Genomic DNA, 25,342 nt, shown 5'->3' on the forward strand with positions numbered 1-25,342 from the left:
TATCAAAAACAAAAAAACATTATTTCTTTCATTAATATGTAGGGGGTATAGCTCAGTGGCAGAGCATTTGACTGCAGATCAAAAGGTCCTTGGCTCAAATCCAAGTGCCCCCTGTAGTATGGTTTTCATAAAAATGTAACCTTTTTCACACCTTTCAATAATATCATTTAGACAGCTTATCCATTTCAGGCTGAACTTAGCACAAGTTTTATTTAAACGTGACTTATGAAGTAAATTTGCTTTCTGTCTATAAAGTTTAAATAAGAAAACTAAGGAATAAAATGGAAAATTCTTTCTTTTAAATAGTGATTAAAAAATTATGTAAATCGTTTCATTTAATACATCGGACTCTCTAAAACAAAGAGTCATTCTGTGTAATAAAAATTCTTAAGTGTTTTGTGGGATTTATGCAATCATCAAAGTCTTTTTTTTGGAAAGACTAAAGCACATAAGAGTAAAGGAAGTGCACCACAATGGAAAAGTTTCTAAAAATCTTTAAATTTTATGTATCAAAAACAAAAAAACATTATTTCTTTTATTAATATGTAGGGGGTATAGCTCAGTGGCAGAGCATTTGACTGCAGATCAAGAGGTCCTTGGTTCAAATCCGAGTGCCCCCTGTAGTATGGTTTTCATAAAAATGTAACAATTTTCACACCTTTCAATAATATCATTTAGACAGCGTATCCATATCAGGCTGAACTTAGCACAAGTTTTGTTTAAACGTGACTTATGAAGTAAATTTGCTTTCTTTCTATAAAGTTTAAATAAGAAAATTAAAGAATAAAATGGAAAATTCTTTCTTTTAAATAGTGATTAAAAAAATTATGTAAATCGTTTCATTTAATACATCGGACTCTCTAAAACAAAGAGTCATTCTGTGTAATAAAAATTCTTGAGTATTTTGTGTGCTTTATGCAATCATCAAAGTCTTTTTTGGAAAGACTAAAGCACATCAGAGTAAAGGAAGTGCACCACAATGTAAAAGTTTCTAAAAATCTTCAAATTTTATGTATCAAAAACAAAAAAACATTATTTCCTTTATTGACATGTAGGGGGTATAGCTCAGTGGCAGAGCATTTGACTGCAGATCAAGAGGTCCTTGGCTCAAATCCAAGTGCCCCCTGTAGTATGGTTTTCATAAAAATGTAACCTTTTTCACACCTTTCAATAATATCATTTAGACAGCTTATCCATATCAGGCTGAACTTAGCACAAGTTTTATTTAAACGTGACTTATGAAGTAAACTTGCTTTCTTTCTATGAAGTTTAAATAAGAAAATTAAGGAATAAAATGGAAAATTCTTTCTTTTAAATAGTGATTAAAAAAATTATGTAAATCGTTTCATTTAATACATCGGACTCTCTAAAACAAAGAGTCATTCTGTGTTATAAAAATTCTTGAGTATTTTGTGTGCTTTATGCAATCATCAAAGTCTTTTTTGGAAAGACTAAAGCACATCAGACTAAAGGAAGTGCACCACAATGTAAAAGTTTCTAAAAATCTTCAAATTTTATGTATCAAAAACAAAAAAACATTATTTCTTTTGATAATATGTAGGGGGTATAGCTCAGTGGCAGAGCATTTGACTGCAGATCAAGAGGTCCATGGCTCAAATCCGAGTGCCCCCTGTAGTATGGTTTTCATAAAAATGTAACCTTTTTCACACCTTTCAATAATATCATTTAGACAGCTTATCCATATCAGGCTGAACTTAGCACAAGTTTTGTTTAAACGTGACTTATGAAGTAAATTTGCTTTCTTTCTATAAAGTTTAAATAAGAAAATTAAGGAATAAAATGGAAAATTCTTTCTTTTAAATAGTGATTAAAAAAATTATGTAAATCGTTTCATTTAATACATCGGACTCTAAAAAACAAAGAGTCATTCTATGTAATAAAAATTCTTGAGTATTTTGTGTGCTTTATGCAATCATCAAAGTCTTTTTTGGAAAGACTAAAGCACATCAGACTAAAGGAAGTGCACCACAATGTAAAAGTTTCTAAAAATCTTCAAATTTTATGTATCAAAAACAAAAAAACATTATTTCTTTCATTAATATGTAGGGGGTATAGCTCAGTGGCAGAGCATTTGACTGCAGATCAAAAGGTCCTTGGCTCAAATCCAAGTGCCCCCTGTAGTATGGTTTTCATAAAAATGTAACCTTTTTCACACCTTTCAATAATATCATTTAGACAGCTTATCCATTTCAGGCTGAACTTAGCACAAGTTTTATTTAAACGTGACTTATGAAGTAAATTTGCTTTCTGTCTATAAAGTTTAAATAAGAAAACTAAGGAATAAAATGGAAAATTCTTTCTTTTAAATAGTGATTAAAAAATTATGTAAATCGTTTCATTTAATACATCGGACTCTCTAAAACAAAGAGTCATTCTGTGTAATAAAAATTCTTAAGTGTTTTGTGGGATTTATGCAATCATCAAAGTCTTTTTTTTTGAAAGACTAAAGCACATCAGAGTAAAGGAAGTGCACCACAATGGAAAAGTTTCTAAAAATCTTTAAATTTTATGTATCAAAAACAAAAAAACATTATTTCTTTTATTAATATGTAGGGGGTATAGCTCAGTGGCAGAGCATTTGACTGCAGATCAAGAGGTCCTTGGTTCAAATCCGAGTGCCCCCTGTAGTATGGTTTTCATAAAAATGTAACAATTTTCACACCTTTCAATAATATCATTTAGACAGCGTATCCATATCAGGCTGAACTTAGCACAAGTTTTGTTTAAACGTGACTTATGAAGTAAATTTGCTTTCTTTCTATAAAGTTTAAATAAGAAAATTAAAGAATAAAATGGAAAATTCTTTCTTTTAAATAGTGATTAAAAAAATTATGTAAATCGTTTCATTTAATACATCGGACTCTCTAAAACAAAGAGTCATTCTGTGTAATAAAAATTCTTGAGTATTTTGTGTGCTTTATGCAATCATCAAAGTCTTTTTTGGAAAGACTAAAGCACATCAGAGTAAAGGAAGTGCACCACAATGTAAAAGTTTCTAAAAATCTTCAAATTTTATGTATCAAAAACAAAAAAACATTATTTCCTTTATTGATATGTAGGGGGTATAGCTCAGTGGCAGAGCATTTGACTGCAGATCAAGAGGTCCTTGGCTCAAATCCAAGTGCCCCCTGTAGTATGGTTTTCATAAAAATGTAACCTTTTTCACACCTTTCAATAATATCATTTAGACAGCTTATCCATATCAGGCTGAACTTAGCACAAGTTTTATTTAAACGTGACTTATGAAGTAAACTTGCTTTCTTTCTATGAAGTTTAAATAAGAAAATTAAGGAATAAAATGGAAAATTCTTTCTTTTAAATAGTGATTAAAAAAATTATGTAAATCGTTTCATTTAATACATCGGACTCTCTAAAACAAAGAGTCATTCTGTGTTATAAAAATTCTTGAGTATTTTGTGTGCTTTATGCAATCATCAAAGTCTTTTTTGGAAAGACTAAAGCACATCAGAGTAAAGGAAGTGCACCACAATGTAAAAGTTTCTAAAAATCTTCAAATTTTATGTATCAAAAACAAAAAAACATTATTTCTTTTATTAATATGTAGGAGGTATAGCTCAGTGGCAGAGCATTTGACTGCAGATCAAGAGGTCCTTGGCTCAAATCCAAGTGCCCCCTGTAGTATGGTTTTCATAAAAATGTAACCTTTTTCACACCTTTCAATAATATCATTTAGACAGCTTATCCATATCAGGCTGAACTTAGCACAAGTTTTGTTTAAACGTGACTTATGAAGTAAATTTGCTTTCTTTCTATAAAGTTTAAATAAGAAAATTAAGGAATAAAATGGAAAATTCTTTCTTTTAAACAGTGATTAAAAAAATTATGTAAATCGTTTCATTTAATACATCAGACTCTGTAAAACAAAGAGTCATTCTGTGTAATAAAAATTCTTGAGTATTTTGTGTGATTTATGCAATCATCAAAGTCTTTTTTTTGGAAAGACTAAAGCACATCAGAGTAAAGGAAGTGCACCACAATGTAAAAGTTTCTAAAAATCTTTAAATTTTATGTATCAAAAACAAAAAAACATTATTTATTTTATTAATATGTAGGGGGTATAGCTCAGTGGCAGAGCATTTGACTGCAGATCAAGAGGTCCTTGGTTCAAATCCGAGTGCCCCCTGTAGTATGGTTTTCATAAAAATGTAACCTTTTTCACACCTTTCAATAATATCATTTGAACAGCTTATCCATTTCAGGCTGAACTTAGCACAAGTTTTATTTAAACGTGACTTATGAAGTAAATTTGCTTTCTTTCTATAAAGTTTAAATAAGAAAATTAAGGAATAAAATGGAAAATTCTTTCTTTTAAATAGTGATTAAAAAAATTATGTAAATCATTTCATTTAATACATCGGACTCTCTAAAACAAAGAGTCATTCTGTGTAATAAAAATTCTTGAGTGTTTTGTGGGATTTATGCAATCATCAAAGTCTTTTTTTTGGAAAGACTAAAGCACATCAGAGTAAAGGAAGTGCACCACAATGTAAGTTTCTAAAAATCTTTAAATTTTATGTATCAAAAACAAAAAAACATTATTTCTTTTATTAATATGTAGGGGGTATAGCTCAGTGGCAGAGCATTTGACTGCAGATCAAGAGGTCCTTGGTTCAAATCCGAGTGCCCCCTGTAGTATGGTTTTCATAAAAATGTAACCTTTTTCACACCTTTCAATAATATCATTTAGACAGCTTATCCATATCAGGCTGAACTTAGCACAAGTTTTGTTTAAACGTGACTTATGAAGTAAATTTGCTTTCTTTCTATAAAGTTTAAATAAGAAAATTAAGGAATAAAATGGAAAATTCTTTCTTTTAAAAAGTGATTAAAAAAATTATGTAAATCGTTTCATTTAATACATCGGACTCTCTAAAACAAAGAGTCATTCTGTGTAATAAAAATTCTTGAGTATTTTGTGTGATTTATGCAATCATCAAAGTCTTTTTTTTGGAAAGACTAAAGCACATCAGAGTAAAGGAAGTGCACCACAATGTAAAAGTTTCTAAAAATCTATAAATTTTATGTATCAAAAACAAAAAAACATTATTTCTTTTATTAATATGTAGGGGGTATAGCTCAGTGGCAGAGCATTTGACTGCAGATCAAGAGGTCTTTGGCTCAAATCCGAGTGCCCCCTGTAGCATGGTTTTCATAAAAATGTAACCTTTTTCACACCTTTCAATAATATCATTTAGACAGCTTATCCATATCAGGCTGAACTTAGCACAAGTTTTGTTTAAACGTGACTTATGAAGTAAATTTGCTTTCTTTCTATAAAGTTTAAATAAGAAAATTAAGGAATAAAATGGAAAATTCTTTCTTTTAAATAGTGATTAAAAAAATTATGTAAATCGTTTCATTTAATACATCGGACTCTCTAAAACAAAGAGTCATTCTGTGTAATAAAAATTCTTGTGTATTTTGTGTGCTTTATGCAATCATCAAAGTCTTTTTTGGAAAGACTAAAGCACATCAGACTAAAGGAAGTGCACCACAATGTAAAAGTTTCTAAAAATCTTCAAATTTTATGTATCAAAAACAAAAAAACATTATTTCTTTTAATAATATGTAGGGGGTATAGCTCAGTGGCAGAGCATTTGACTGTAGTTCAAGAGGTTCTTGGCTCAAATCCAAGTGCCCCCTCTAGTATGGTTTTCATAAAAATGTAACCTTTTTCACACCTTTCAATATCATTTAGACAGCTTATCCATATCAGGCTGAACTTAGCACAAGTTTTGTTTAAACGTGACTTATGAAGTAAATTTGCTTTCTTTCTATAAAGTTTAAATAAGAAAATTAAGGAATAAAATGGAAAATTCTTTCTTTTAAATAGTGATTAAAAAAATTATGTAAATCGTTTCATTTAATACATCAGACTCTCTAAAACAAAGAGTCATTCTGTGTAATAAAAATTCTTGAGTATTTTGTGTGATTTATGCAATCATCAAAGTCTTTTTTTTGGAAAGACTAAAGCACATCAGAGTAAAGGAAGTGCACCACAATGTAAAAGTTTCTAAAAATCTATAAATTTTATGTATCAAAAACAAAAAAACATTATTTCTTTTATTAATATGTAGGGGGTATAGCTCAGTGGCAGAGCATTTGACTGCAGATCAAGAGGTCTTTGGCTCAAATCCGAGTGCCCCCTGTAGCATGGTTTTCATAAAAATGTAACCTTTTTCACACCTTTCAATAATATCATTTAGACAGCTTATCCATATCAGGCTGAACTTAGCACAAGTTTTGTTTAAACGTGACTTATGAAGTAAATTTGCTTTCTTTCTATAAAGTTTAAATAAGAAAATTAAGGAATAAAATGGAAAATTCTTTCTTTTAAATAGTGATTAAAAAAATTATGTAAATCGTTTCATTTAATACATCGGACTCTCTAAAACAAAGAGTCATTCTGTGTAATAAAAATTCTTGTGTATTTTGTGTGCTTTATGCAATCATCAAAGTCTTTTTTGGAAAGACTAAAGCACATCAGACTAAAGGAAGTGCACCACAATGTAAGTTTCTAAAAATCTTTAAATTTTATGTATCAAAAACAAAAAAACATTATTTCTTTTATTAATATGTAGGGGGTATAGCTCAGTGGCAGAGCATTTGACTGCAGATCAAGAGGTCCTTGGTTCAAATCCGAGTGCCCCCTGTAGTATGGTTTTCATAAAAATGTAACCTTTTTCACACCTTTCAATAATATCATTTAGACAGCTTATCCATATCAGGCTGAACTTAGCACAAGTTTTGTTTAAACGTGACTTATGAAGTAAATTTGCTTTCTTTCTATAAAGTTTAAATAAGAAAATTAAGGAATAAAATGGAAAATTCTTTCTTTTAAAAAGTGATTAAAAAAATTATGTAAATCGTTTCATTTAATACATCGGACTCTCTAAAACAAAGAGTCATTCTGTGTAATAAAAATTCTTGAGTATTTTGTGTGATTTATGCAATCATCAAAGTCTTTTTTTGGAAAGACTAAAGCACATCACAGTAAAGGAAGTGCACCACAATGTAAAAGTTTCTAAAAATCTTTAAATTATATGTATCAAAAACAAAAAAACATTATTTATTTAATTAACATGTAGGGGGTATAGCTCAGTGGCAGAGCATTTGACTGCAGATCAAGAGGTCCTTGGTTCAAATCCGAGTGCCCCCTGTAGTATGGTTTTCATAAAAATGTAACAATTTTCACACCTTTCAATAATATCATTTAAACAGCTTATCCATTTCAGGCTGAACTTAGCACAAGTTTTATTTAAACGTGACTTATGAAGTAAATTTGCTTTCTGTCTATAAAGTTTAAATAAGAAAATTAAGGAATAAAATGGAAAATTCTTTCTTTTAAATAGTGATTAAAAAAATTATGTAAATCATTTCATTTAATACCTCGGACTCTCTAAAACAAAGAGTCATTCTGTGTAATAAAAATTCTTGAGTGTTTTGTGGGATTTATGCAATCATCAAAGTCTTTTTTTTTGAAAGACTAAAGCACATCAGAGTAAAGGAAGTGCACCACAATGTAAAAGTTTCTAAAAATCTTCAAATTTTATTTATCAAAAACAAAAAAACATTATTTCTTTTATTAATATGTAGGGGGTATAGCTCAGTGGCAGAGCATTTGACTGCAGATCAAGAGGTCCTTGGTTCAAATCCGAGTGCCCCCTGTAGTATGGTTTTCATAAAAATGTAACAATTTTCACACCTTTCAATAATATAATTTAGACAGCTTATCCATATCAGGCTGAACTTAGCACAAGTTTTATTTAAACGTGACTTATGAAGTAAATTTGCTTTCTGTCTATAAAGTTTAAATAAGAAAATTAAGGAATAAAATGGAAAATTCTTTCTTTTAAATAGTGATTAAAAAAATTATGTAAATCGTTTCATTTAATACATCGGACTCTCTAAAACAAAGAGTCATTCTGTGTAATAAAAATTCTTGAGTATTTTGTGTGCTTTATGTAATCATCAAAGTCTTTTTTGGAAAGACTAAAGCACATCAGAGTAAAGGAAGTGCACCACAATGTAAAAGTTTCTAAAAATCTTCAAATTTTATGTATCAAAAACAAAAAAACATTATTTCCTTTATTGATATGTAGGGGGTATAGCTCAGTGGCAGAGCATTTGACTGCAGATCAAGAGGTCCTTGGCTCAAATCCAAGTGCCCCCTGTAGTATGGTTTTCATAAAAATGTAACCTTTTTCACAACTTTCAATAATAACATTTAGACAGCTTATCCATATCAGGCTGAACTTAGCACAAGTTTTATTTAAATGTGACTTATGAAGTAAATTTGCTTTCTTTCTATAAAGTTTAAATAAGAAAATTAAGGAATAAAATGGAAAATTCTTTCTTTTAAATAGTGATTAAAAAAATTATGTAAATCGTTTCATTTAATACATCGGACTCTCTAAAACAAAGAGTCATTCTGTGTAATAAAAATTCTTGAGTATTTTGTGTTATTTATGCAATCATCAAAGTCTTTTTTTTGGAAAGACTAAAGCACATCAGAGTAAAGGAAGTGCACCACAATGTAAAAGTTTCTAAAAATCTTTAAATTTTATGTATCAAAAACAAAAAAACATTATTTCTTTTATTAATATGTAGGGGGTATAGCTCAGTGGCAGATCATTTGTCTGCAGATCAAGAGGTCCTTGGTTCAAATCCGAGTGCCCCTTGTAGTATGGTTTTCATAAAAATGTAACAATTTTCACACCTTTCAATAATATCATTTAGACAGCTTATCCATATCAGGCTGAACTTAGCACAAGTTTATTTAAACGTGACTTATGAAGTAAATTTGCTTTCTTTCTATAAAGTTTAAATAAGAAAATTAAGGAATAAAATGGAAAATTCTTTCTTTTAAATAGTGATTAAAAAATTATGTAAATCGTTTCATTTAATACATCAGACTCACTGAAACAAAGAGTCATTCTGTGTAATAAAAATTCTTGAGTATTTTGTGTGCTTTATGCAATCATCAAAGTCTTTTTTGGAAAGACTAAAGCACATCAGAGTAAAGGAAGTGCACCACAATGTAAAAGTTTCTAAAAATCTTTACATTTTATGTATCAAAAACAAAAAAACATTATTTCTTTTATTAATATGTAGGGGGTATAGCTCAGTGGCAGAGCATTTGACTGCAGATCAAGAGGTCCTTGGCTCAAATCCGAGTGCCCCCTGTAGTATGGTTTTCATAAAAATGTAACCTTTTTCACACCTTTCAATAATATCATTTAGACAGCTTATCCATATCAGGCTGAACTTAGCACAAGTTTTGTTTAAACGTGACTTATGAAGTAAATTTGCTTTCTTTCTATAAAGTTTAAATAAGAAAATTAAGGAATAAAATGGAAAATTCTTTCTTTTAAATAGTGATTAAAAAAATTATGTAAATCGTTTCATTTAATACATCGGACTCTAAAAAACAAAGAGTCATTCTATGTAATAAAAATTCTTGAGTGTTTTGTGGGATTTATGCAATCATCAAAGTCTTTTTTTTGGAAAGACTAAAGCACATCAGAGTAAAGGAAGTGCACCACAATGTAAGTTTCTAAAAATCTTTAAATTTTATGTATCAAAAACAAAAAAACATTATTTCTTTTATTAATATGTAGGGGGTATAGCTCAGTGGCAGAGCATTTGACTGCAGATCAAGAGGTCCTTGGTTCAAATCCGAGTGCCCCCTGTAGTATGGTTTTCATAAAAATGTAACCTTTTTCACACCTTTCAATAATATCATTTAGACAGCTTATCCATATCAGGCTGAACTTAGCACAAGTTTTGTTTAAACGTGACTTATGAAGTAAATTTGCTTTCTTTCTATAAAGTTTAAATAAGAAAATTAAGGAATAAAATGGAAAATTCTTTCTTTTAAAAAGTGATTAAAAAAATTATGTAAATCGTTTCATTTAATACATCGGACTCTCTAAAACAAAGAGTCATTCTGTGTAATAAAAATTCTTGAGTATTTTGTGTGATTTATGCAATCATCAAAGTCTTTTTTTGGAAAGACTAAAGCACATCACAGTAAAGGAAGTGCACCACAATGTAAAAGTTTCTAAAAATCTTTAAATTATATGTATCAAAAACAAAAAAACATTATTTATTTAATTAACATGTAGGGGGTATAGCTCAGTGGCAGAGCATTTGACTGCAGATCAAGAGGTCCTTGGTTCAAATCCGAGTGCCCCCTGTAGTATGGTTTTCATAAAAATGTAACAATTTTCACACCTTTCAATAATATCATTTAAACAGCTTATCCATTTCAGGCTGAACTTAGCACAAGTTTTATTTAAACGTGACTTATGAAGTAAATTTGCTTTCTGTCTATAAAGTTTAAATAAGAAAATAAGGAATAAAATGGAAAATTCTTTCTTTTAAATAGTGATTAAAAAAATTATGTAAATCATTTCATTTAATACCTCGGACTCTCTAAAACAAAGAGTCATTCTGTGTAATAAAAATTCTTGAGTGTTTTGTGGGATTTATGCAATCATCAAAGTCTTTTTTTTTTGAAAGACTAAAGCACATCAGAGTAAAGGAAGTGCACCACAATGTAAAAGTTTCTAAAAATCTTCAAATTTTATTTATCAAAAACAAAAAAACATTAATTCTTTTATTAATATGTAGGGGGTATAGCTCAGTGGCAGAGCATTTGACTGCAGATCAAGAGGTCCTTGGTTCAAATCCGAGTGCCCCCTGTAGTATGGTTTTCATAAAAATGTAACAATTTTCACACCTTTCAATAATATAATTTAGACAGCTTATCCATATCAGGCTGAACTTAGCACAAGTTTTATTTAAACGTGACTTATGAAGTAAATTTGCTTTCTGTCTATAAAGTTTAAATAAGAAAATTAAGGAATAAAATGGAAAATTCTTTCTTTTAAATAGTGATTAAAAAAATTATGTAAATCGTTTCATTTAATACATCGGACTCTCTAAAACAAAGAGTCATTCTGTGTAATAAAAATTCTTGAGTATTTTGTGTGCTTTATGTAATCATCAAAGTCTTTTTTGGAAAGACTAAAGCACATCAGAGTAAAGGAAGTGCACCACAATGTAAAAGTTTCTAAAAATCTTCAAATTTTATGTATCAAAAACAAAAAAACATTATTTCCTTTATTGATATGTAGGGGGTATAGCTCAGTGGCAGAGCATTTGACTGCAGATCAAGAGGTCCTTGGCTCAAATCCAAGTGCCCCCTGTAGTATGGTTTTCATAAAAATGTAACCTTTTTCACAACTTTCAATAATAACATTTAGACAGCTTATCCATATCAGGCTGAACTTAGCACAAGTTTTATTTAAATGTGACTTATGAAGTAAATTTGCTTTCTTTCTATAAAGTTTAAATAAGAAAATTAAGGAATAAAATGGAAAATTCTTTCTTTTAAATAGTGATTAAAAAAATTATGTAAATCGTTTCATTTAATACATCGGACTCTCTAAAACAAAGAGTCATTCTGTGTAATAAAAATTCTTGAGTATTTTGTGTTATTTATGCAATCATCAAAGTCTTTTTTTTGGAAAGACTAAAGCACATCAGAGTAAAGGAAGTGCACCACAATGTAAAAGTTTCTAAAAATCTTTAAATTTTATGTATCAAAAACAAAAAAACATTATTTCTTTTATTAATATGTAGGGGGTATAGCTCAGTGGCAGATCATTTGTCTGCAGATCAAGAGGTCCTTGGTTCAAATCCGAGTGCCCCTTGTAGTATGGTTTTCATAAAAATGTAACAATTTTCACACCTTTCAATAATATCATTTAGACAGCTTATCCATATCAGGCTGAACTTAGCACAAGTTTATTTAAACGTGACTTATGAAGTAAATTTGCTTTCTTTCTATAAAGTTTAAATAAGAAAATTAAGGAATAAAATGGAAAATTCTTTCTTTTAAATAGTGATTAAAAAATTATGTAAATCGTTTCATTTAATACATCAGACTCACTGAAACAAAGAGTCATTCTGTGTAATAAAAATTCTTGAGTATTTTGTGTGCTTTATGCAATCATCAAAGTCTTTTTTGGAAAGACTAAAGCACATCAGAGTAAAGGAAGTGCACCACAATGTAAAAGTTTCTAAAAATCTTTAAATTTTATGTATCAAAAACAAAAAAACATTATTTCTTTTATTAATATGTAGGGGGTATAGCTCAGTGGCAGAGCATTTGACTGCAGATCAAGAGGTCCTTGGCTCAAATCCGAGTGCCCCCTGTAGTATGGTTTTCATAAAAATGTAACATTTTTCACACCTTTCAATAATATCATTTAGACAGCTTATCCATATCAGGCTGAACTTAGCACAAGTTTTGTTTAAACGTGACTTATGAAGTAAATTTGCTTTCTTTCTATAAAGTTTAAATAAGAAAATTAAGGAATAAAATGGAAAATTCTTTCTTTTAAATAGTGATTAAAAAAATTATGTAAATCGTTTCATTTAATACATCGGACTCTAAAAAACAAAGAGTCATTCTATGTAATAAAAATTCTTGAGTATTTTGTGTGCTTTATGCAATCATCAAAGTCTTTTTTGGAAAGACTAAAGCACATCAGACTAAAGGAAGTGCACCACAATGTAAAAGTTTCTAAAAATCTTCAAATTTTATGTATCAAAAACAAAAAAACATTATTTCTTTTATTAATATGTAGGGGGTATAGCTCAGTGGCAGAGCATTTGACTGCAGATCAAAAGGTCCTTGGCTCAAATCCAAGTGCCCCCTGTAGTATGGTTTTCATAAAAATGTAACCTTTTTCACACCTTTCAATAATATCATTTAGACAGCTTATCCATTTCAGGCTGAACTTAGCACAAGTTTTATTTAAACGTGACTTATGAAGTAAATTTGCTTTCTTTCTATAAAGTTTAAATAAGAAAATTAAGGAATAAAATGGAAAATTCTTTCTTTTAAATAGTGATTAAAAAAATTATGTAAATCATTTCATTTAATACCTCGGACTCTCTAAAACAAAGAGTCATTCTGTGTAATAAAAATTCTTGAGTGTTTTGTGGGATTTATGCAATCATCAAAGTCTTTTTTTTTGAAAGACTAAAGCACATCAGAGTAAAGGAAGTGCACCACAATGTAAAAGTTTCTAAAAATCTTCACATTTTATTTATCAAAAACAAAAAAACATTATTTCTTTTATTAATATGTAGGGGGTATAGCTCAGTGGCAGAGCATTTGACTGCAGATCAAGAGGTCCTTGGTTCAAATCCGAGTGCCCCCTGTAGTATGGTTTTCATAAAAATGTAACAATTTTCACACCTTTCAATAATATAATTTAGACAGCTTATCCATATCAGGCTGAACTTAGCACAAGTTTTATTTAAACGTGACTTATGAATAGAGATGAGCGAACCGGTCCCGGTTCGGCTCGAGGCGGTTCGCCGAACGGGGGGTCTGGCTCGAGTTCGGCTCGTCGAACGTTCGACGAACCGAACTCGAGCCCATAGGAAACAATGGCAGGCAATCACAAACACAGTAAAACACCTAGAAAACACCCTCAAAGGTGTCCAAAAGGTGACAAACAACTCACAACACAACACAAACACATGGGAAAGTGACAAGGACATGTACTCATGCGAAAACAAAACAGCTGGACAAGGAAAAAGAGGAGGACACACAGATATAGGCATGGCACGCCCTTCTAAAGTCATGTAAAACACCGCAAGGTGACTCCAAGCGGAGTCTCCCTTTTTTCCAAAAATTGGGCCCCACACACCCACCCCTTCAGTGGCAGCAGTTGTGCCCCAGTTGTACACTTCACAGCTAGATTTGCATCAAGCACATTCAAAAATACGCCATTCTTATCCGTCCCCAGGATGACACCGGGGTAGGTAGCAAAGTCTTTCCTGATCCCAGCTCTGTTCATCTTGGCTTCTTTTAAAAACACAGCAAGCAAGGGTTACTCCAAGCGGAGTCTCCCTTTTTTCCAAAAATTGGGCCCCACACACACCCACCCCTTCAGTGGCAGCAGTTGTGCCCCAGTTGTACACTTCACAGCTAGATTTGCATCAAGCACATTCAAAAATACGCTATTCTTAACCGTCCCCAGGATGACACCGGGGTAGGTAGCAAAGTCTTTCCTGATCCCAGCTCTGTTCATCTTGGCTTCTTTTAAAAACACAGCAAGCAAGGGTTACTCCAAGCGGAGTCTCCCTTTTTTCCAAAAATTGGGCCACACAGACACCCACCCCATCAGTGGCAGCACTTGGGCCCTAGTTGCAAACAGGATGTTTTGATTTGCATCAAGCACATTCAAAAATACGCTATTCTTAGCCGTCCCCAGGATGACACTGGGGTAGGTAGCAAAGTCTTTGCTGACCCATGACTTGTTCATCTTGGCTTCTTTTAAAAACAATGTAAGCAAGGGTTACTCCAAGCGGAGTCTCCCCTTTTTTCCAAAAATTGGGCCCCACACACACCCACCCATTCAGTGGCAGCAGTTGTGCCCCAGTTGTACACTTCACAGCTAGATTTGCATCAAGCACATTCAAAAATACGCCATTCTTATCCGTCCCCAGGATGACACCGGGGTAGGTAGCAAAGTCTTTCCTGATCCCAGCTCTGTTCATCTTGGCTTCTTTTAAAAACACAGCAAGCAAGGGTTACTCCAAGCGGAGTCTCCCTTTTTTCCAAAAATTGGGCCACACAGACACCCACCACATCAGTGGCAGCACTTGGGCCCTAGTTGCAAACAGGATGTTTTGATTTGCATCAAGCACATTCAAAAATACGCTATTCTTAGCCGTCCCCAGGATGACACCGGGGTAGGTAGCAAAGTCTTTGCTGACCCATGACTTGTTCATCTTGGCTTCTTTTAAAAACAATGTAAGCAAGGGTTACTCCAAGCGGAGTCTCCCTTTTTTCCAAAAATTGGGCCACACAGACACCCACCCCATCAGTGGCAGCACTTGGGCCCTAGTTGCAAACAGGATGTTTTGATTTGCATCAAGCACATTCAAAAATACGCTATTCTTAGCCGTCCCCAGGATGACACCGGGGTAGGTAGCAAAGTCTTTCCTGATCCCAGCTCTGTTCATCTTGGCTTCTTTTAAAAACACAGCAAGCAAGGGTTACTCCAAGCGGAGTCTCCCTTTTTTCCAAAAATTGGGCCACACAGACACCCACCCCATCAGTGGCAGCACTTGGGCCCTAGTTGCAAACAGGATGTTTTGATTTGCATCAAGCACATTCAAAAATACGCTATTCTTAGCCGTCCCCAGGATGACACCGGGGTAGGTAGCAAAGTCTTTCCTGATCCCAGCTCTGTTCATCTTGGCTTCTTTTAAAAACACAGCAAGCAAGGGTTACTCCAAGCGGAGTCTCCCTTTTTTCCAAAAATTGGGCCACACAGACACCCACCCCATCAGTGGCAGCACTTGGGCCCTAGTTGCAAACAGGATGTTTTGATTTGCATCAAGCACATTCAAAAATACGCTATTCTTAGCCGTCCCCAGGATGACACCGGGGTAGGTAGCAAAGTCTTTGCTGACCCATGACTTGTTCATCTTGGCTTCTTTTAAAAACAATGTAAGCAAGGGTTACTCCAAGCGGAGTCTCCCTTTTTTCCAAAAATTGGGCCACACAGACACCCACCCCATCAGTGGCAGCACTTGGGCCCTAGTTGCAAACAGGATGTTTTGATTTGCATCAAGCACATTCAAAAATACGCTATTCTTAGCCGTCCCCAGGATGACACCGGGGTAGGTAGCAAAGTCTTTGCTGACCCATGACTTGTTCATCTTGGCTTCTTTTAAAAACAATGTAAGCAAGGGTTACTCCAAGCGGAGTCTCCCTTTTTTCCAAAAATTGGGCCACACAGACACCCACCCCATCAGTGGCAGCACTTGGGCCCTAGTTGCAAACAGGATGTTTTGATTTGCATCAAGCACATTCAAAAATACGCTATTCTTAGCCGTCCCCAGGATGACACCGGGGTAGGTAGCAAAGTCTTTGCTGACCCATGACTTGTTCATCTTGGCTTCTTTTAAAAACAATGTAAGCAAGGGTTACTCCAAGCGGAGTCTCCCTTTTTTCCAAAAATTGGGCCACACAGACACCCACCCCATCAGTGGCAGCACTTGGGCCCTAGTTGCAAACAGGATGTTTTGATTTGCATCAAGCACATTCAAAAATACGCTATTCTTAGCCGTCCCCAGGATGACACCGGGGTAGGTAGCAAAGTCTTTCCTGATCCCAGCTCTGTTCATCTTGGCTTCTTTTAAAAACACAGCAAGCAAGGGTTACTCCAAGCGGAGTCTCCCTTTTTTCCAAAAATTGGGCCACACAGACACCCACCCCATCAGTGGCAGCACTTGGGCCCTAGTTGCAAACAGGATGTTTTGATTTGCATCAAGCACATTCAAAAATACGCTATTCTTAGCCGTCCACAGGATGACACCGGGGTAGGTAGCAAAGTCTTTCCTGATCCCAGCTCTGTTCATCTTGGCTTCTTTTAAAAACACAGCAAGCAAGGGTTACTCCAAGCGGAGTCTCCCTTTTTTCCAAAAATTGGGCCACACAGACACCCACCCCATCAGTGGCAGCACTTGGGCCCTAGTTGCAAACAGGATGTTTTGATTTGCATCAAGCACATTCCAAATCCACAAGCATTTACTCTCCCCAGGATGACACAGGGGTAGTAAATTCCTTCTGGATCCATGACTTGTTCATTTTGATGAACGTCAGTCTGTCCACATTGTCACTGGACAGACGCGTGCGCTTATCTGTCAGCACACACCCAGCAGCACTGAATACACGTTCAGAGACAACGCTGGCAGCTGGACACGACAAAATCTCCAAGGCGTAAGTTGCGAGCTCTGGCCATTTTTGTAGGTTTGAAGCCCAAAAGGAGCAAGGCTCCAGTTGCACAGTCATGGCATCGATGTTCATTTGGAGATACTCCTGTATCATCCTCTCCAGCCGTTGACTATGTGTCAGACTTGTTGTCTCTGGTGGCCTTGCAAAAGAGGGTCTAAAAAAATTATGAAAAGATTCCATAAAATTGCTGTTACCGGCACCAGAAAAGGTCCTACTGGTACGGGTAGACTGTTGAAGATGACGAGACCGTCCCATGTTTGTCAAGTTACAACTGGGAGATTCACTCCCTGCACCTGCACGGTTGTTTGGTGGAAAAGCCGAGCTAAGATCTAGTAACAGCTTCTGCTGATACTCCTGCATACGTGCGTCCCTTTCTATGGCTGGAATTATGTCACAAAATTTGGACTTGTACCGGGGATCTAATAGTGTGGCAATCCAGTAGTCATCATCACTTCTAATTTTGACAATACGACTGTCATGTTGGAGGTAGTGCAACAAAAAGGCACTCATGTGTCTTGCGCAGCCATGCGGACCAAGTCCATGCTGTGTTTGTGGCATAGAGGTGCTACCCGTTCTTTCTTCCTCTGACATCTGACCCCAACCTCTTTCAACTGAAATTTGACCAAGGTCTCCCTCATCCGCTGAGTCTTCCATGTCCATGGACAGTTCGTCCTCCATTTCTTCATGTTCTCCTGCACCTTGCTCAACATTTCGCCTGCTACTATGCGCCCTTGTCGATCCCTGTCCCCCATGGTCCCATGCCTGCTGCGTTGGTGATGATGAACGTCTGGACCTTCGTGATGTTGTTGTCCCTTGCGCATATGAATCCTCCTGTAGTTCCTCCCCTTCATGTTGTCCCACCCCCTGACTCCGAATAGTGTTTAGCGTGTGCTCCAGCATGTAAATGACTGGAATCGTCATGCTGATAATGGCATTGTCAGAGCTAAACATATTCGTCGCCATGTCGAAACTGTGCAGAAGGGTGCATAGGTCCTTGATCTGAGACCACTCCATCAGGGTGATCTGCCCCACCTCTGCATCTCGTTGGCCCAGGCTATACGTCATGACGTATTGCACCAGGGCTCTGCGGTGCTGCCACAGTCGCTGTAACATGTGGAGAGTTGAATTCCAGCGTGTCGCCACATCGCATTTCAGGCGATGAACCGGCAGGCCGAAAGACTTCTGGAGCGATGCAAGTCGCTCTGCTGCGGCGCTTGAACGGCGGAAGTGAGCTGACAGTTTTCGTGCCCTGTTCAGAAGGCCATCTAGGCCGGGATAGTGTGTTAAAAATTGCTGCACGACAAGGTTCAACACGTGAGCCATACAAGGTATGTGTGTCACCTTGCCCAGGCGAAGTGCCGCACCCAGGTTTGCAGCATTGTCGCACACGGCCTTACCAGGCTGCAGTTTGAGTGGAGACAACCATTTATTAAACTCGGACCGCAAAGCTGACCACAACTCCTCAGCTGTGTGACTCTTATTACCAAGACATGTCAAGCTAAAGACCGCCTGATGCCGTTGCGCTCTGCTGCCAGCATAGTAATGAGGGGTGCGTGATTCCTTCTGCGCAGTGAGAACGCTGGTGGCCTGACCAGGCAGGCTTGGGGCGGAGGTGGAGGACCCAGATGAGGTGGAGGATGCAGAAGCAGTGGCGGAACTTGGACAGACAGAGGATTGACACACAAGTCGTGGGGACGGCAAGACTTGTGCAGCAGACCCTTCACCATCTATCACCATAGTTACCCAGTGCCCAGTCAGCGACATGTAACGTCCCTGTCCATGCTTACTGGTCCAAGTATCGGTGGTGAAATGCACCCGTTCACACACAGAGTTTCTCAAGGAAGCGGTGATGTTGTGTGCGACATGCTGGTGTAGCGCGGGCACACCTTTCTTAGAGAAGTAGTGGCGACTAGGCATCTGGTACTGGGGCACAGCGACAGACATAAGGTCTCTAAAATCCTGTGTGTCCACTAGGCGGAAAGGCAGCATTTCGGTAGCCAACAGCTTACAGAGGGATAGAGTCAACCTCTTAGCTTTGTCATGGGTCGGAGGAAGTGGCCTTTTATTTGACCACATCTGAGGGACAGAGATCTGGCTGCTGTGTGTAGACGGTGTTGAGTAGGGTGTCCCTTGAAAAATGCAGGTTTGTGAGGAAAGTGCAGGCGGAGACATGATGTTGCCTTCATCCAACGTTGGTGCTATCGATGTCTGAGAGAGCTGTACACACTCACTTGTTTCCCCTTCCAAACCAACTGACGACCTTACAAGCAAACTGCCTGTTGCGGTTACAGTGGTGGAAGTTTTGCGTGGAAAAACAGGTGTGGCAGCTGTCCCCACAGTCCTAGAAGATGAAGAGCGCGCGGATGCAGTGGAAGGGGCGGGCGGTGGATGGTTCGCTCCACTAGGCCGCATTGCAGCACGGTGAGCTTCCCACCGGGACTTATGATATTTAGTCATGTGACGATTCATGGAAGAAGTTGTCAAACTGCTGAGGTTTTGACCTCTACTAACAGAATCATGACAAATGTTACATATCACATGAGTTGGGCGATCTTTTTCGATGTGAAAAAAGGACCAGGCTAGGCAAGGCTTAGAGGCCATGCGACCTGTTGATCCACCCCGAATAATGCTCATAGGCAGAGTGGTGGCTGAGGATGCAGTTGTAGACGTGCTACCAGTGCTCCGACTCTGTCCAGGAAGGCGCAAGGTAACTTCGTCGTCGGTTGCATCCTCCTCCACCGCCTCTGTTGACCTCCTCGAGTGCCTGACTGGGGGTTGACAGTAGGTGGGATCTAGAACGTCATCATCAATTGTTGTGTTTGCACTCCCCTCCCCCTCAGACCGAGCCTCTTCTTGCCCTGACGGAATATTTAAGTTGTCATCCCAATCGGGTATCTGCGTCTCATCTTCATCAGTATGTTCCTCATTGTCTATAACCACAGGTGTTACAGTTTGTGACAAAGGGTCAACATTATGCTCAGAAACTTGGTCCTCACGGCCTGAATCTGAGTCACAAAGGTTCTGGGCATCACTGCAGACCATTTCCTGTTCTGTACTCACTGTAGCTTGGGAGCAGACCTCTGATTCCCAGGCTATAGTGTGACTGAACAGCTCTGCAGACTCAGCCATCTCAGTTCCACCATACTGTGCAGGGCTGATGGAGACTTCAGAGCTGGGAGAAAGCAAGTTTGATTGGGATGACAACTCAGAGGACTGGTGTTTTTTGGATGCGGTACTTGAAGTGGCAGAGAGGGCACTTGTTGGACCACTTGAGATCCATTCAAGCATTTTCCTTTTTTGCCCATCATCTACCTTTGTTCCTGTTGTTCGTGTCCGTAACAAAGGGAGCACATCGGATTGTCCACGGTAAGTAGTAGACATCTTACTTTTGCTGGTAGATGGTCTATCTTCAGCAGATGATAATGGAGCTTTGCCACCTTCCCCACGGACAAAACCTTTTTTGCCTTTTCCACCACGCCTCTTCCCCTTTCCACCAGCATCTGTCATTTTGCCACTCATGTTGATTGCGACAAGATTGTGGACTGAAAATGTGGTAGTAAAAATTGAGAGGTGGTGAAGATTGCAGTGGTGGTCTAGCTTTATTAACAGCAGAATAATAAAGAATAAATATCCCTGACAATGCAACTTAGTTATAATTAGTTGGAGTGTGCAACGCAGGCAGACGTGCTGCAAATGTCTTTGCACTAGTGGGACTATAGCAAAGTCCAATAGCCACGTATAGGATGCCACTAGGTACACTGAGTGTTTGCTAGTATAATGGCTTGGTTAGAATGAGTTGTAGTGTGCAACGCAGGCAGACGCGCTCTGCAAATGTCTTTGCACTAGTGGGACTATAGCAAAGTCCAATAGCCACGTATAGGATGCCACTAGGTACACTGAGTGTTTGCTAGTATAATGGCTTGGTTAGAATGAGTTGTAGTGTGCAACGCAGGCAGACGCGCTCTGCAAATGTCTTTGCACTAGTGGGACTATAGCAAAGTCCAATAGCCACGTATAGGATGCCACTAGGTACACTGAGTGTTTGCTAGTATAATGGCTTGGTTAGAATGAGTTGTAGTGTGCAACGCAGGCAGACGCGCTCTGCAAATGTCTTTGCACTAGTGGGACTATAGCAAAGTCCAATAGCCACGTATAGGATGCCACTAGGTACACTGAGTGTTTGCTAGTATAATGGCTTGGTTAGAATGAGTTGTAGTGTGCAACGCAGGCAGACGCGCTCTGCAAATGTCTTTGCACTAGTGGGACTATAGCAAAGTCCAATAGCCACGTATAGGATGCCACTAGGTACACTGAGTGTTTGCTAGTATAATGGCTTGGTTAGAATGAGTTGTAGTGTGCAACGCAGGCAGACGCGCTCTGCAAATGTCTTTGCACTAGTGGGACTATAGCAAAGTCCAATAGCCACGTATAGGATGCCACTAGGTACACTGAGTGTTTGCTAGTATAATGGCTTGGTTAGAATGAGTTGTAGTGTGCAACGCAGGCAGACGCGCTCTGCAAATGTCTTTGCACTAGTGGGACTATAGCAAAGTCCAATAGCCACGTATAGGATGCCACTAGGTACACTGAGTGTTTGCTAGTATAATGGCTTGGTTAGAATGAGTTGTAGTGTGCAACGCAGGCAGACGCGCTCTGCAAATGTCTTTGCACTAGTGGGACTATAGCAAAGTCCAATAGCCACGTATAGGATGCCACTAGGTACACTGAGTGTTTGCTAGTATAATGGCTTGGTTAGAATGAGTTGTAGTGTGCAACGCAGGCAGACGCGCTCTGCAAATGTCTTTGCACTAGTGGGACTATAGCAAAGTCCAATAGCCACGTATAGGATGCCACTAGGTACACTGAGTGTTTGCTAGTATAATGGCTTGGTTAGAATGAGTTGTAGTGTGCAACGCAGGCAGACGCGCTCTGCAAATGTCTTTGCACTAGTGGGACTATAGCAAAGTCCAATAGCCACGTATAGGATGCCACTAGGTACACTGAGTGTTTGCTAGTATAATGGCTTGGTTAGAATGAGTTGTAGTGTGCAACGCAGGCAGACGCGCTCTGCAAATGTCTTTGCACTAGTGGGACTATAGCAAAGTCCAATAGCCACGTATAGGATGCCACTAGGTACACTGAGTGTTTGCTAGTATAATGGCTTGGTTAGAATGAGTTGTAGTGTGCAACGCAGGCAGACGCGCTCTGCAAATGTCTTTGCACTAGTGGGACTATAGCAAAGTCCAATAGCCACGTATAGGATGCCACTAGGTACACTGAGTGTTTGCTAGTATAATGGCTTGGTTAGAATGAGTTGTAGTGTGCAACGCAGGCAGACGCGCTCTGCAAATGTCTTTGCACTAGTGGGACTATAGCAAAGTCCAATAGCCACGTATAGGATGCCACTAGGTACACTGAGTGTTTGCTAGTATAATGGCTTGGTTAGAATGAGTTGTAGTGTGCAACGCAGGCAGACGCGCTCTGCAAATGTCTTTGCACTAGTGGGACTATAGCAAAGTCCAATAGCCACGTATAGGATGCCACTAGGTACACTGAGTGTTTGCTAGTATAATGGCTTGGTTAGAATGAGTTGTAGTGTGCAACGCAGGCAGACGCGCTCTGCAAATGTCTTTGCACTAGTGGGACTATAGCAAAGTCCAATAGCCACGTATAGGATGCCACTAGGTACACTGAGTGTTTGCTAGTATAATGGCTTGGTTAGAATGAGTTGTAGTGTGCAACGCAGGCAGACGCGCTCTGCAAATGTCTTTGCACTAGTGGGACTATAGCAAAGTCCAATAGCCACGTATAGGATGCCACTAGGTACACTGAGTGTTTGCTAGTATAATGGCTTGGTTAGAATGAGTTGTAGTGTGCAACGCAGGCAGACGCGCTCTGCAAATGTCTTTGCACTAGTGGGACTATAGCAAAGTCCAATAGCCACGTATAGGATGCCACTAGGTACACTGAGTGTTTGCTAGTATAATGGCTTGGTTAGAATGAGTTGTAGTGTGCAACGCAGGCAGACGCGCTCTGCAAATGTCTTTGCACTAGTGGGACTATAGCAAAGTCCAATAGCCACGTATAGGATGCCACTAGGTACACTGAGTGTTTGCTAGTATAATGGCTTGGTTAGAATGAGTTGTAGTGTGCAACGCAGGCAGACGCGCTCTGCAAATGTCTTTGCACTAGTGGGACTATAGCAAAGTCGCAATAGCCACGTATAGGATGCCACTAGGTACACTGAGTGTTTGCTAGTATAATGGCTTGGTTAGAATGAGTTGTAGTGTGCAACGCAGGCAGACGCGCTCTGCAAATGTCTTTGCACTAGTGGGACTATAGCAAAGTCCAATAGCCACGTATAGGATGCCACTAGGTACACTGAGTGTTTGCTAGTATAATGGCTTGGTTAGAATGAGTTGTAGTGTGCAACGCAGGCAGACGCGCTCTGCAAATGTCTTTGCACTAGTGGGACTATAGCAAAGTCCAATAGCCACGTATAGGATGCCACTAGGTACACTGAGTGTTTGCTAGTATAATGGCTTGGTTAGAATGAGTTGTAGTGTGCAACGCAGGCAGACGCGCTCTGCAAATGTCTTTGCACTAGTGGGACTATAGCAAAGTCCAATAGCCACGTATAGGATGCCACTAGGTACACTGAGTGTTTGCTAGTATAATGGCTTGGTTAGAATGAGTTGTAGTGTGCAACGCAGGCAGACGCGCTCTGCAAATGTCTTTGCACTAGTGGGACTATAGCAAAGTCCAATAGCCACGTATAGGATGCCACTAGGTACACTGAGTGTTTGCTAGTATAATGGCTTGGTTAGAATGAGTTGTAGTGTGCAACGCAGGCAGACGCGCTCTGCAAATGTCTTTGCACTAGTGGGACTATAGCAAAGTCCAATAGCCACGTATAGGATGCCACTAGGTACACTGAGTGTTTGCTAGTATAATGGCTTGGTTAGAATGAGTTGTAGTGTGCAACGCAGGCAGACGCGCTCTGCAAATGTCTTTGCACTAGTGGGACTATAGCAAAGTCCAATAGCCACGTATAGGATGCCACTAGGTACACTGAGTGTTTGCTAGTATAATGGCTTGGTTAGAATGAGTTGTAGTGTGCAACGCAGGCAGACGCGCTCTGCAAATGTCTTTGCACTAGTGGGACTATAGCAAAGTCCAATAGCCACGTATAGGATGCCACTAGGTACACTGAGTGTTTGCTAGTATAATGGCTTGGTTAGAATGAGTTGTAGTGTGCAACGCAGGCAGACGCGCTCTGCAAATGTCTTTGCACTAGTGGGACTATAGCAAAGTCCAATAGCCACGTATAGGATGCCACTAGGTACACTGAGTGTTTGCTAGTATAATGGCTTGGTTAGAATGAGTTGTAGTGTGCAACGCAGGCAGACGCGCTCTGCAAATGTCTTTGCACTAGTGGGACTATAGCAAAGTCCAATAGCCACGTATAGGATGCCACTAGGTACACTGAGTGTTTGCTAGTATAATGGCTTGGTTAGAATGAGTTGTAGTGTGCAACGCAGGCAGACGCGCTCTGCAAATGTCTTTGCACTAGTGGGACTATAGCAAAGTCCAATAGCCACGTATAGGATGCCACTAGGTACACTGAGTGTTTGCTAGTATAATGGCTTGGTTAGAATGAGTTGTAGTGTGCAACGCAGGCAGACGCGCTCTGCAAATGTCTTTGCACTAGTGGGACTATAGCAAAGTCCAATAGCCACGTATAGGATGCCACTAGGTACACTGAGTGTTTGCTAGTATAATGGCTTGGTTAGAATGAGTTGTAGTGTGCAACGCAGGCAGACGCGCTCTGCAAATGTCTTTGCACTAGTGGGACTATAGCAAAGTCCAATAGCCACTATAGGATGCCACTAGGTACACTGAGTGTTTGCTAGTATAATGGCTTGGTTAGAATGAGTTGTAGTGTGCAACGCAGGCAGACGCGCTCTGCAAATGTCTTTGCACTAGTGGGACTATAGCAAAGTCCAATAGCCACGTATAGGATGCCACTAGGTACACTGAGTGTTTGCTAGTATAATGGCTTGGTTAGAATGAGTTGTAGTGTGCAACGCAGGCAGACGCGCTCTGCAAATGTCTTTGCACTAGTGGGACTATAGCAAAGTCCAATAGCCACGTATAGGATGCCACTAGGTACACTGAGTGTTTGCTAGTATAATGGCTTGGTTAGAATGAGTTGTAGTGTGCAACGCAGGCAGACGCGCTCTGCAAATGTCTTTGCACTAGTGGGACTATAGCAAAGTCCAATAGCCACGTATAGGATGCCACTAGGTACACTGAGTGTTTGCTAGTATAATGGCTTGGTTAGAATGAGTTGTAGTGTGCAACGCAGGCAGACGCGCTCTGCAAATGTCTTTGCACTAGTGGGACTATAGCAAAGTCCAATAGCCACGTATAGGATGCCACTAGGTACACTGAGTGTTTGCTAGT

The 25,342-nt window shown here is 38.1% G+C and overlaps 20 non-coding genes across 20 annotated transcripts; all 20 read left to right on the top strand.

The window, feature by feature from the left end:
- The first annotated feature begins 41 nt into the window (after positions 1-41).
- TRNAC-GCA (transfer RNA cysteine (anticodon GCA)) lies at positions 42-113 on the top strand. Its single transcript has one exon. It is a non-coding gene; the product is annotated as a tRNA-Cys (tRNA).
- Positions 114-548: 435 nt separating this feature from the next.
- On the top strand, positions 549-620 carry TRNAC-GCA (transfer RNA cysteine (anticodon GCA)). Its single transcript has one exon. It is a non-coding gene; the product is annotated as a tRNA-Cys (tRNA).
- Positions 621-1,054: 434 nt separating this feature from the next.
- TRNAC-GCA (transfer RNA cysteine (anticodon GCA)) lies at positions 1,055-1,126 on the top strand. The gene has a single exon. It is a non-coding gene; the product is annotated as a tRNA-Cys (tRNA).
- Positions 1,127-2,066: 940 nt separating this feature from the next.
- TRNAC-GCA (transfer RNA cysteine (anticodon GCA)) lies at positions 2,067-2,138 on the top strand. The gene has a single exon. It is a non-coding gene; the product is annotated as a tRNA-Cys (tRNA).
- A 435-nt stretch (positions 2,139-2,573) lies between these two features.
- Positions 2,574-2,645, top strand: TRNAC-GCA (transfer RNA cysteine (anticodon GCA)). Its single transcript has one exon. It is a non-coding gene; the product is annotated as a tRNA-Cys (tRNA).
- A 434-nt stretch (positions 2,646-3,079) lies between these two features.
- TRNAC-GCA (transfer RNA cysteine (anticodon GCA)) lies at positions 3,080-3,151 on the top strand. Its single transcript has one exon. It is a non-coding gene; the product is annotated as a tRNA-Cys (tRNA).
- Positions 3,152-4,093: 942 nt separating this feature from the next.
- On the top strand, positions 4,094-4,165 carry TRNAC-GCA (transfer RNA cysteine (anticodon GCA)). Its single transcript has one exon. It is a non-coding gene; the product is annotated as a tRNA-Cys (tRNA).
- A 434-nt stretch (positions 4,166-4,599) lies between these two features.
- On the top strand, positions 4,600-4,671 carry TRNAC-GCA (transfer RNA cysteine (anticodon GCA)). Its single transcript has one exon. It is a non-coding gene; the product is annotated as a tRNA-Cys (tRNA).
- Positions 4,672-6,622: 1,951 nt separating this feature from the next.
- Positions 6,623-6,694, top strand: TRNAC-GCA (transfer RNA cysteine (anticodon GCA)). The gene has a single exon. It is a non-coding gene; the product is annotated as a tRNA-Cys (tRNA).
- A 435-nt stretch (positions 6,695-7,129) lies between these two features.
- On the top strand, positions 7,130-7,201 carry TRNAC-GCA (transfer RNA cysteine (anticodon GCA)). The gene has a single exon. It is a non-coding gene; the product is annotated as a tRNA-Cys (tRNA).
- A 436-nt stretch (positions 7,202-7,637) lies between these two features.
- Positions 7,638-7,709, top strand: TRNAC-GCA (transfer RNA cysteine (anticodon GCA)). Its single transcript has one exon. It is a non-coding gene; the product is annotated as a tRNA-Cys (tRNA).
- A 434-nt stretch (positions 7,710-8,143) lies between these two features.
- Positions 8,144-8,215, top strand: TRNAC-GCA (transfer RNA cysteine (anticodon GCA)). Its single transcript has one exon. It is a non-coding gene; the product is annotated as a tRNA-Cys (tRNA).
- Positions 8,216-9,155: 940 nt separating this feature from the next.
- On the top strand, positions 9,156-9,227 carry TRNAC-GCA (transfer RNA cysteine (anticodon GCA)). The gene has a single exon. It is a non-coding gene; the product is annotated as a tRNA-Cys (tRNA).
- Positions 9,228-9,661: 434 nt separating this feature from the next.
- Positions 9,662-9,733, top strand: TRNAC-GCA (transfer RNA cysteine (anticodon GCA)). Its single transcript has one exon. It is a non-coding gene; the product is annotated as a tRNA-Cys (tRNA).
- A 435-nt stretch (positions 9,734-10,168) lies between these two features.
- TRNAC-GCA (transfer RNA cysteine (anticodon GCA)) lies at positions 10,169-10,240 on the top strand. Its single transcript has one exon. It is a non-coding gene; the product is annotated as a tRNA-Cys (tRNA).
- Positions 10,241-10,676: 436 nt separating this feature from the next.
- Positions 10,677-10,748, top strand: TRNAC-GCA (transfer RNA cysteine (anticodon GCA)). Its single transcript has one exon. It is a non-coding gene; the product is annotated as a tRNA-Cys (tRNA).
- A 434-nt stretch (positions 10,749-11,182) lies between these two features.
- Positions 11,183-11,254, top strand: TRNAC-GCA (transfer RNA cysteine (anticodon GCA)). The gene has a single exon. It is a non-coding gene; the product is annotated as a tRNA-Cys (tRNA).
- Positions 11,255-12,194: 940 nt separating this feature from the next.
- TRNAC-GCA (transfer RNA cysteine (anticodon GCA)) lies at positions 12,195-12,266 on the top strand. The gene has a single exon. It is a non-coding gene; the product is annotated as a tRNA-Cys (tRNA).
- Positions 12,267-12,700: 434 nt separating this feature from the next.
- Positions 12,701-12,772, top strand: TRNAC-GCA (transfer RNA cysteine (anticodon GCA)). Its single transcript has one exon. It is a non-coding gene; the product is annotated as a tRNA-Cys (tRNA).
- A 436-nt stretch (positions 12,773-13,208) lies between these two features.
- Positions 13,209-13,280, top strand: TRNAC-GCA (transfer RNA cysteine (anticodon GCA)). Its single transcript has one exon. It is a non-coding gene; the product is annotated as a tRNA-Cys (tRNA).
- The last annotated feature ends 12,062 nt before the right edge of the window (positions 13,281-25,342 follow it).

The sequence above is a fragment of the Anomaloglossus baeobatrachus genome, chromosome 1 (genome assembly GCF_048569485.1).
Source record: "Anomaloglossus baeobatrachus isolate aAnoBae1 chromosome 1, aAnoBae1.hap1, whole genome shotgun sequence".
Taxonomy (NCBI): domain Eukaryota; kingdom Metazoa; phylum Chordata; class Amphibia; order Anura; family Aromobatidae; genus Anomaloglossus; species Anomaloglossus baeobatrachus.